This window comes from Egretta garzetta, unplaced genomic scaffold, assembly GCF_000687185.1.
Source record: "Egretta garzetta isolate BGI_Z169 unplaced genomic scaffold, ASM68718v1 scaffold819, whole genome shotgun sequence".
Taxonomy (NCBI): Eukaryota; Metazoa; Chordata; class Aves; order Pelecaniformes; family Ardeidae; genus Egretta; species Egretta garzetta.
In genome coordinates this window covers 261,271-272,156 of record NW_009260833.1, presented here as the reverse complement: position 1 = coordinate 272,156, position 10,886 = coordinate 261,271, and the positions used below count along the sequence as shown (strand labels likewise).

The window sequence follows — 10,886 nt, the reverse complement described above, 5'->3', positions numbered from 1 at the left end:
TGTATATAGAAGAAATTGTGAAGTACATAACTAGAAGAAAGTTACTGTTAAAAGTGGAGAATACCTAAGTTGTCTAATACAAAAAAGGTTTTTATTTAATTTTTTCACGCATACACAATTCTGATTAGTGCTATAAGTTACATTGTGGTGTTCATGTATTTCAATGTATTTTTGTATTCAGCTGCTTAATTTGTATTGCTTTTTTTGTATTGATGTAACTGCAGTACTTGTATTCATGGTGTCTTTATGACATTTTTAACAAAAAAATTAAAAAGGGTACAGTTAAAGTCTGGTAATGACTGTGATGTTGACATGTTGGCAGCTAGTTCAGCAGTGGGGCGAGAGCAGAGGGGGTGTCCAAAGGAGGAAGGTGCCTAAAGCTGGCGTTGGTACAGTCGCTACACCGCTTTGCCGTCAGGCGGTAGCGGGGTTTTAAACTAACCTTGTACTGAATCCCAGCGGAGTTAGCGTGCTGCATGGCTCCAGGATCAGCCCGCCGACGTGGAGAGAGTCGCCACTGTTCTCCTCCTGCAATTAATCAGCATCGCTGTGAGAGCGTCATGCATGTTCTTTAATTTCTGAAGGTGCTGCATGCCGAGAGCACAACTGTCCACGAAGCCTCTCTTGTTTTGCCTTTTGGGTTGCTTTTTATATAGAGGAAATGTAGTCATGCCGAGCTAGCTACATTTACAATAAAAATTTGCCGTCTGCTCAATTGCCATCTGGTTCCCGCCCACTTGGGATGTTTCTTTGCATTAAGTCTCTTCCGTGGTGGACCTTTTCCTCTCTGTTTTCGTTTGTTGACCCAAGTAATGCTTGCGGCTGGGACAGCGTAGCATTGATCACAAATTCTGTGGGTTTGGTTTCTTGCGCCTGTGATACCAGTGCCTCGCATTGACGAGCAGAGCTTGGACGAACGGAGGGCAGCTGCCGATCCCTACGCGTGCAAAACGTGGCAGAGGAGACCTCGCCGAAGGCAATAATGCTTCCAGTCTGCCTTCCTCATTTCCCAGAGTATAAATTGTGTTAATGTTGTGATGTTTTGAATTGTGCTCAAGCAAGATCATTGAAAACTAGATAATGCATGTGAAACTTGGTTGTTGTTTTGGAGTAATCTATTAGTCCTACCTAACTACTTCTTATTACTTTTTCATCTGATGGCAAGTTTGGCTGTTCACGAATTTAATCAAAAAAAACAAGCCAGCAGAACTGGCCAGCAGGGAAAAATAGAAATGTTTGAAAATAGCACACGGGTCGATAGGGGAACAAAGAGAAAAAGTTACAGTATTGAGGTCAAATGCGTGGCTTCACATTCAGCTGTGGAAAGCACTGGTAGGACACGCAGCTCTGACCTGAAGGTCCAGCTTCTTGTAGGGTGGTGATGGTGTCGTCACTGAATTGGATTCTCGGTGGGGTTTTTTATGAAAGTACTGGAAAAATAAGAGTCAAAGGAAAAGCTTTGATGCCAAGAGCAAAATGATACGCCTTACAATTGGGATAACTGGAGGATCTCACGTGGTTTGCCATCGGTCCGGTTATGGACCCATTTGGGAGTTGCAGATCAAAAAAACGAGGTGTGTTCTGGTAGGGGGATGCAGAGTACTGTACTAACCTTGGTGATCTGCTGCCATCTCGGCACCTTCAATACAATCCAGTTCTGTATTTTGGAAAAGAAGGGGTGCAAATGTGACTTGAAAGGGCTTGGCTAGCCCTTGCAGCCCACTGTCTCCATGTGTAACTGCCTTCTTCCCTCCTCCTTCCCAGATCCAGCCGGTCCCCTGGGCCTCCCCAGCTGTGGCATGAGGGTCTGCGGGCTGCTGGTTCATCTGTCGCAGGTTTCTTCCCCGAGTCTACGCTTGCTCTGGTGTCACCGAGGTGGGTGGGAATGGGCTGCAGCCACCAAGCAAGTGAAGTCTGATCTGCCATGTGCGTTGATTGTGTCTTTTCTCAGGGGAGGCTCGTTTCTGTCTCTTTGGTGGGCATGGAGCAGCGTACGGAGCAGCGTTTCCCTCGGAGGCTTGCAACACGTGCCCCGGAGGCTGTGAAGCACGGGTGTGGAGAGCGGTAACGGGAGCAGCCGGCGTCCTTGGTCCTGGATACTGCGGAATCCTGCAGCTACAAGGTGGGTGATCATCAGCATTGAATGTTTTACTCTGGGTAAAAGAGAATCCTGGGGCTGAGAGGGATTTGGGGAGAAACGGCTCCTTTCTCTGCAGGATCTGCTGAGTCGGGGGCAGCAGGTGGGACAAAATGCTCCCCGCTCCTGCTAGCCCTGGAGGTGTGAGAGTAAAATGTTTGATCTTGTCTGCTCTCTGCGCTTCAGAAAGGCTGAGCGTTGCTAGGTCACCACCTGGTGTTTGCTGCCCCACGATAAAAATAATCTTAGAGAGCTTGCCAGTAGGTAGCCTGTTTTAGTATTTTACAATCATGATGAAAAGAGTCTTTAACATGAATCCTTCATACTGCAAAGTAAATAATCTTCTTCTTGCAAAGCAAATTGATTTCTTCTTGCAAAGTAGAGAATACTTAATTACACTCCTGTTTTGTATTTCAGAAGTCAGTGATCCTAGCCCTTAGTCTTCTTCTCACTCAGTTCGTCTTTCCTCCAGCTTTTGTAGTGCATGTTACCCTCTGAGTTTGTATTTTGTGTATGAGCTCCATGCAGCGCAGTGGCTCTTCTGCAGGACTGTGTATCTCTGGCTGCTCTTCCTGTGCAGTATTTAGGATTGCTACCCCGAGAAGAAAAGGTGATGGTTGCTAAAAAAGTTTGATAGCGTGCTAAAGATCAGGGCCTGAGAAAGACCTCCCAGGTCTGAGGCTTTCTTGTGCAGCAGATGAGCAATTCAATCATTTATGGACCCCCGTGATCCTTCCCTCCAGCCAGATTTGCTGGTGCTGCTACAAATGCGTTCCTGTGTCCTTCTGCTCACACCTTGGGCGCTGAAGAACACAGAACTGGCAGTAATTGAAAGTAATGAAATGAAGGTGCCTCATCAAATGCTGTCTTCCCTATATCAGCGTTTGCCAAAGAAAAAAAAAGAAAAAGCCTGACTGACTAGCTAAGAGCCAGAGCTGGCTCACAGCCGGACGGGGGCATGCGATTCATGAATATACAGAATTTCATTGCCATTGATGCAATGTAATGGTTCCGGGGTGACTCCCATGCCAGGTAACAAAGATCGGTGAATGGTATTTTATTGAACAGGAAACCTTCTGTTTTCCCTCTGAGTGGGTCTTAAAGCTCTTCCCCAGCTCCTCTGTGGCTCAGTATCACGTCTTCTTACTCAACTTCAAATGCCATCTGGACGAGAGGCCTCTTAGGAAATACACCAGCGTGTGTGGCATCATTTTCTTCTGCTCTTTGTTCAGTCGCCAAAAGGAAGGAGTGTCTCTGCAGGGTGGAATTTGCCACAGGAGGAGCAGCCAGCACACAAAAGCCTTTTCAGGCCTTGCACTCTCAGCCCTCCCGCGAGAGCAGCTCTAGCAGAAGAGATGTGAGCCGTAAGCTTCTTCCTGTTTTTACAGGTGGCCATCCATAATTGTATGTCCTTTAATAGGTTTTGGATGCTCGGGGTGTATTCTTGGTGTGAGGTGTTTGTTCCTGCACCATAGCCATCAGGGTGGGTTCAGCCCTTGCCCGAGTCTTGCGGAGGCCTAATTCATCCCGGTCTGAGTTTAAGGACTCCTTGGCTCTGTGCCACAACAGGTTTTTTCTCCACTGCATGCAGAAAGCAGCTACTTCTTCTTCTTCAGAGTCAGGTGGGGGCTGTCGCAAACCCTGTCGGGAGGGGACAAAATATTTGCGTGCTTTAATACATTGTTGTGCATGAACTCGTTTAAAATATCTTAAATGATATAAAGATCTGAATGTATCAATGTGTGTGTGACCAATGTGGCATCTCTACCTGTTAATGCTTAAAAAATGCTTGAAAGTGCTTAAAAAACCTGCTTACAGAGAGAGAAAAGGAATACGGTCTAGTTAGTTGGTTGATAAGCAGGGAAATTTCCGAAGGGAAAAAGCCAGGTCATAAAGGACTTTGTAGTCTAGACAGTCAAGATAAAAGAACGGCTAGTTACTTCAGGCTGCGGCCAGCAAAGTAAAAAACGGACAAATGTAGTATGTGCATTGTAGAATGGGCAATTAACCACAGGGGGAGGTTGACCACGCTCCTGGCTGATTCTCCATCAAACAGGATTCTAATCAAAACCGTCTCTTTCAAAAAGATGCGCTCAGCAAAAGTTGTAGGATTACGTAGGAGGCTAAGGCACACGATGAACAACTGCGTCAGTGGAGAGCCTGCCTGTATTTGCGCTTGTTTTCTGAGTGCTTTCAGATGAAAGTCTGCTCTCACAAAGGATTTACAGCTGGATCAATTGGCTGTCCTTGGGGAGTTCTGATCAAAGCTCATCTTGCAACCACATAAAGGCTAAGGCGGACACGGACTATTTCCAAATAAAGGCCTCCAACGAGATGCTGCCGCTCTCCTATCCAAAGATGGAACGGGAAACGGACCAGCTAAAGATGACTTCAGAGCTGGTAGCAGTGACAGAGCAGGTTCAATGCCTGGAAAGATGCATAGTGGGCTTTGGAAACAAGACAGAAAGGCATAAAATAAAAACGTCGCAGTAAGAATGTTCACCTCCAGCTGGAGTTGACAGAGGTCCCGCGGCAGCCGGCTCCCACCTCCCATAACCAGACTCGGCTGCCAGAGCTGCCCACAGCGTGGACTCCACCTTGCAAAACCTATTGGATGCCATCAGCGTGAACTTACTTTGATACATGCTGCCTCGGCTGCCTTCAGAACATGCAAAACCGCTTGAATTAGGTTCTGTGCGTTGCTCACGAGCAGCTCGGAAGAGGACTTGCTCTCTGCAGTGACTGCTTTTACCCTTAAAAGACATTTTAAAGGATTTTACTGGCAGAGCATCAGACAGTGTGCCTCCCCTGTGTGGCCAGGACTCCGTCAGCTACTCCAAAACCAGGAGATTGTCCCCTGCGCTGTCAGAGCAGGTTTCCATAGAGGCAGGCAAAGCAGGGGAGGAAAGGACTGGTTGCAGCAACAGGAAGAGGAGAGGGAGCCCACTGAACTGTAACCCTCTAAGGGTTTGAATTGTAGCCCTCTAAGGGCTGCACCCAGATCCAGCAAGGACCTCAGGACACCACCCTGCACGCCTCTCTGAGAAGGGGGCCACCGGCCTCAGGAGAGATTGTCCTTGGCCCCGGCAACTCACCTGGCCATGATGCCGAGCTGGCTGCTGATGGTGTGGGTCTGCTCTGCGGCGCACAGCAGCTCTGCGGAGCATCTCTTGTCGAGGCAGTGCTTTGCAATGATGCGGCCAAATTTAACAAACACCCGCCCATCGGAAGCAATTTGCCTTGCGCAGGTGACAAGCTGGTCCTTGCTCTAAAGCAAAAGAGAAATAAATGTGGTTGGGGAGAGAAGAAAAACCACTTTACCTGCAAGGCAGGGGAGTGTCCAGGAAGCCCAGATATATCCTGAAACAAGGGAAGGACTGGATGCTAGGGTCACGTCTCATCAGGAGGAGGTAATTTATTGTGCTTTGGACAAACGCAGCTGGTGCCACTCTTACAAGAGCGGGGTAATGCAGAGGTTTCAGCAGGCGCCAGGCAGCCCTGTCACTGGATTTTACCACGTTCTTGAGGAAAAAAAAATTTTTTTTACGCCTATTGAAGTGCTGGGGTGGAGGGGGTGAAACACTCCATACCGTGATGGGGCCCTTCTTCCTCAGGAACTGAGTCATGTGAAGCATCCTTGTTGCCATGTCCTTGGTGACCTGGCATATCTTGCTGGGGCCACCCTGCCACGTGTCGCTGTCCTCTCTCTCATGCTTCGCAGGGCTGCTGGCACAGGAGATGCTGGGAGGACCATTCTGGCGCTGTCGAGACAATAACTGAACGGATTTGAAGTCTGGAGCGTGCAGACGCGCCGATGCTGAAAAGTCTCCGCCTGTGCATTTCTGAAGCAGTTTTTGGTGAGTAAAGGAGACAGGAGAGCTGCCTGTGGGTCTGCTCTGCCTTCCCAACCAGCCCCTCTCCCCCCTGCCCTCACCCACAGCGGGACTATCGAATCCGAATGCCCCGTGCCATTGTCTCCTGGAGCTATCTCCAAATGGGTGGTAGCTGTCACGTGAGCTGAGTTGAGAGGTACGATTAAGTGCTGTAAACCACTTCGCTGAGTGGTCTGGATTGTGCTGCTGAAGCCTTTGCCAGCTCCTGACAACCGACAGCAGTTGTTGTGGGAGTGGAGGTGCTGGTACTCCCGAAGGGCGGTTGTGGGGAGGTGAGGAGCTGAGCAGAGACAGGGGAGGGAGAGCAGTACAGCCCTCTGCTCCTCAGAAACAGCGTTATGGGGATGGGTTTATTTATGCAAGAGTGTCCGATAGATCAGATATCCAGAACTCGGTTGAATAGGGCGGCCAGCAACCTGATCTAGCTTTGAAGGTGGCCAGGGGGTTGGACTATTGACCTCCCGAGGTGCCTGCCAGCGTCGCTTATCTTAATGCTCCGTGGTGTGGGTAATGGGACCGACTGACAGCCCTGACCATCACCCTGCAGTAAGTGTTGACAGGGGGGGAAAAAAGCTACTGTACCATTTCACATGCCTCCCTGGCAGCTCCGCTCGCTCGTCTGCTCCTGCTTGGCCAACTTTCTGCTGACTTGGTGTGGCTCAGAGCATCAAGCTCTCGGGCTGGGAAGAGCTTGGCTGTGCTGTGGTGTTGTCTTGGAGAACGCTGGTCCCCTGTGTTCTGTAAGCGTTGCCTGATGAGCCCCAGGACGTGTCCACTGATGCCCTGGACAGCCCGAAGCTGCGTGACGAGGTAGTGCGCGTTTGCTGCCCAGTACCAGGCAGTGCTGTCTAGGCGGAGAAGCACTTTGTCCTGGTGGCCCTGGAAGAGCTGGTTGGCACTGCCCACCGCGTCGGACGTGAGGACCAGGAGGTGGTCTGCGACGGAGAGCAGGTTCACCTGTGACTGCAGTTGAGCGCTGGCCTCCAGGACCTCTTGGAGGGTGGTTCTGACCCACTGAACGTTAGCCATTAGCTGACTTGCCTGCTCTTCAAAGGCCCCTTTGCTCCTCTCCCCCTCCTCTTGAGAGAGCGGGGACAGGGCCAGTCTGATGACATCTCTGATGGCCCGTAGGTGTTCACTATTGACCTCCTCCAGGTGGAGCAACAGTGCCTTAGCCCTGAGGGCCAAGTCTCTCTGCAGGAGCTCAAAGCGAATGTGCAAGCTGGCAGAAGACAGTGGGGAGACCAAGAGGGTGTTGGAGGCATCCAGCAGTGCTTCCATTAGCACCTTTATCTCCTCCCTGAGCACTAGGATTTCACTGCGGCCACGGTCTTCAGGGCAGGACAAGTAAGAGAGCCGGGCGGCCTCCTGCAGCCTCAAGGAATTCTCGGACACAGCAGCCAAGAGGCTCTGTGGGCAAAGCTTTTTCCTCACAGCGCTCCTCAGCTCCCTCAGGAACAGGACATCCCTGCCTATGAACTGATCCACGGCAGCCAGCAGGACGTGCATGCTGATGGCCCACTGGACACAGTGCAGCTCCAGGCTGGCCTTTCCCAGCCTGCAGGAGCCCTCAAAGGACGCTGCTTTCTCAAGCAACACTTTGGTGTTCCTCTGAGCACGGGAAAACTTGGCTTGGACCTGCAGAAAGCTCTCCCAGGCATCAGGGAAAATGGGATTTCCCTTACTACAGGCTATGCTTGCAATGTCTCCTGCTAACTGAACTGCTCCTGCTAAACCCATCATGGTCTCGTCCAGAGCCTGTTTGCCTCTCAGAAAGTCAGCAGACAAGATAAAGCCAAATACTTGCTGAGACAGACTATACCAAGAGCCTGCCACGGCTGCCAGGCACTCTTTGGTCTCACAGATCCTATCTGAGAGGGTGAGCGCCATGTGGAGAAGTCTGCTTGGATGACGAAGCTGCCCTGGGGCTGTTTCCCTGGCCAGGCTAATAACACATGGTGTCAGTAATACAATCCTCTGGTACTGCCCCAGCATCTCCGTCTGGGGAGACTCTGCAACGGGCAGCGCTTCCTTTGCCGCATCGATACAGCCGTTGGAGAGTTCAAGCAAGGCGGAGCAAGCAGCATTGACAGCTGCTGGATCGTGGGCTCTTGTTGCTGCTAGGAGAGCCATAATGACAGGGTGCGTATCTCCTTTCCTTGGAACGATATCCGAGTGTAAGTTACCTGCTCCTGGAGACGGACGACTTAAGATGCCTTCTTGCGACGCAGCTCCATCAGTAACGGTTTTTAGCCCGGTGTGCGACAGGCTGGGTTCACGCGCCTTTGCGGCATCGGTGCTTCGCACTTGTGTCCGGAGAGGGCTGAGGATATCTGGGTGGTTGGAGCCATCCAGCCCGTCTTGGACACGGCGAGTGGTATCCATCAGGCAGTTCGCTGCCTTTGAAAAGACATCCCTGGTTTGGAGGCAGGAGAGTCTCTCTGCACAAAGGGTTGTGGCCGCTTTCAGCTCAAGGATGCAGTTGGCCAGTTGCTCAACCCAAACCAGCAAGCCATTCCTGAAAATGGGGTCTGTGGCTCTGTCCACGTACCTGGTGGTAGCTTCAACCACCCACCGAGCCCAAACGGTGAGGCGAGTTGCGTGCCAAGAGAGCCTCTCGGGGTCCTGACTTCCCAGGGCCTTTTCACACCATTCCCTGTGCTTGGCCATTTCCCGGATGGACAGCTTAAGGAATTCATGCATGCTGACTGTCTCCTCAAAACACTGCAAGAGGCTTTCTGTTGTTCCAGCCCACGCGTGGTGCAGGGACTGCAGTTGCTCAGCAGCGCTGAGCATTTCTGCATTTGTGCTCATTTCTGTGAGCAGTGGAGGGAGACTGGCAAGGAGTCTCTTCAAATACTCTACCCGCTCTCCGATTTCTCTCGCAGTTTGGGTTTTGGTGCACCTGGCCAGAACAAAGTCTGCCACTCTGAGCATCTGCTGAGCATGTGTGAAGAAAGTGGCAGTGCGGGGCTGAAGCGTTTTTAAAAATCCTCCTTGTCCTGCTGGAAAACACCCTGTACCAGCAAGGCTAAGGGCATCTTCAACTAAAGGCCTCAGGGGCTCCTTACCCTCAAAGAAAGTGTTGAAGATTTGGCACAGAGTAGCTGTGAGCACTGCCTGGTCGAGAGCCTCCACCTCCTCTCTCATGGTGTGACATTTCTTCTCCAGGCTGCTTCCTCCCCAGCTTTGTCCTGGCTGTTCCTCCTGCTGGCTTATGTGGCTGCAGATGCTCTGCCTCAGCCGTAGCAGAACCCAGCAATGTTTTACCAGGTCCAGCTTCAGATCTGGCCTGGACGAGTCCGCTAGAAGCATGCAGTAGAAAATGACCGCTTCCACGTGAGCACTGAACTCGCTGTCGGAGAGGTATGCTGGGTCTGGGCAAGAGAGGAGAGCCAGCAGCCTGCTTGTGTGCTGGGAGAAGGCCCCGTTTCTGTCCCGTGGCTCCTTGCTGCCTGTGTTGCGCACGACCAGGGAAGTGAGCTCTTTGATGGTCCTCTCCGTCAGCTGGAAAGCATAGTCTTTGGAGAGGTTGACTTGCCAATCCCAGGAGCGTTTCAGATCGCTCTGCTTGGCTGCAAGGAGCAACGGAATGCACTTCTGAAGGAGCTGCAAAGTTTGGGCCAAGCTCTTCTGTCGAGGACAAGCTCTGAGTTCCTCGAGGTGCTTTGCTGTCAGATTGCTCAGCAGAAGCAAGGCCTTGGAAAAGGCCCGGAAAGCAGCCAGCAGTCCTGGCATGTCCCCTGCATCGCGCAGTACGCCCAGGCACTCCAAAAGCCAGCTGGCAGCCTCAATTATCCTCCTCGTCCCAGCAGCATCTTCGATCTGAAGGATCTAACCAGGAAAAAAAGGCAGAAAAATTGGTCGGAGTGGCTAAGGCTCAAGAATCCCTGTTCACTATTTCATCTCTTGCGCAGCCAAGATGACACCCCAGCCCTTGTAGGGAAGAGAAGGGGTGAGTTCTGCTCAGCAGGCCTGCCCTAGCGAGCACGTGGTGAAGAAACCACCATTGCTCCAGCTAGAGCTTCCCCTAGCCCCAGGTCCTGTCCTGGTGGAGGGCAGCTCTTGTCCCTCCTACAGCTGCACCCTTACCCACCGCTTCGTCCCAGCCAGACCTCCTCCCCTGCTGGCTCTGGCGCTGTCCCCCTCTGCCCTTACCTTCACTGTCTCCGTTAAGACCCTCTTTGCTGCTGCAGCCAGCTCCTCCCTGTGGTTAGGGTTCTCTGGCTGTACCTGGAGCTTGTGGGCTGCCAGCAGCACGCACCTCCCTGCCAGGACGAGGGACTCGGCTGCAGGACGCGTCTCCTCCTTGACCACCTCATCGCTGGACTCCTCGGCCAACCTGGAACAGAAGCCGCCGGGCTCAGCTCCTCGCTGTCCTGTGAGTACCAGCCTCGGCGGGTGGCGGCAAGGATGCCGTGCCGGTCGCAGGCTCTATCACAACAATTAGCCACGCCAGACCTTAACTGGGCTTGAACTGATTTTAGCTATATTTGCAGACTGTTTCAGAGCCTTTTGCAGTGGCTGTGATTCACGTGAAGATAGGGTGTCTAATCTCTGGGTTTGAGCCACAGGTTACTGAAGCATTCGGTCAATTATCTGACTATTATTTTAAGATGTGTTAAACGTTGCTTAAAGCTTAAACTTTGCTTTAAGCTTAAACGTTGCTTGTTGAGGTTTTGCTTGCTTTGCCGCATCCCTTCCAAGCACATACCCCTGCTTTGTCCCATCCGTCCTTTTCCCTTCTTAATCCTATTCCCCCCCTCACATTCCCCATCCCTTCCTCCTCACGTTAGCGGGCTGCAGGCAGGGAGCACCAGGCAGGAGAAGGCAGGCTCCCTGCCAGTTCCTTTGCC

The 10,886-nt window shown here is 51.7% G+C and overlaps 1 long non-coding RNA gene across 2 annotated transcripts; it reads left to right on the top strand.

Annotated features, from left to right (window-relative positions):
• The first annotated feature begins 1,954 nt into the window (after nucleotides 1-1,954).
• Nucleotides 1,955-6,617, top strand: LOC118453113. 2 transcript variants are annotated; one of them, XR_004843058.1, is made up of 4 exons: nucleotides 1,955-2,122; nucleotides 4,335-5,547; nucleotides 5,859-5,994; nucleotides 6,078-6,617. It is a non-coding gene; the product is annotated as an uncharacterized LOC118453113 (long non-coding RNA). The 2 variants fall into 2 exon arrangements; XR_004843057.1 differs by lacking the exon at nucleotides 6,078-6,617 and having other exon boundaries at nucleotides 5,859-6,071.
• The last annotated feature ends 4,269 nt before the right edge of the window (nucleotides 6,618-10,886 follow it).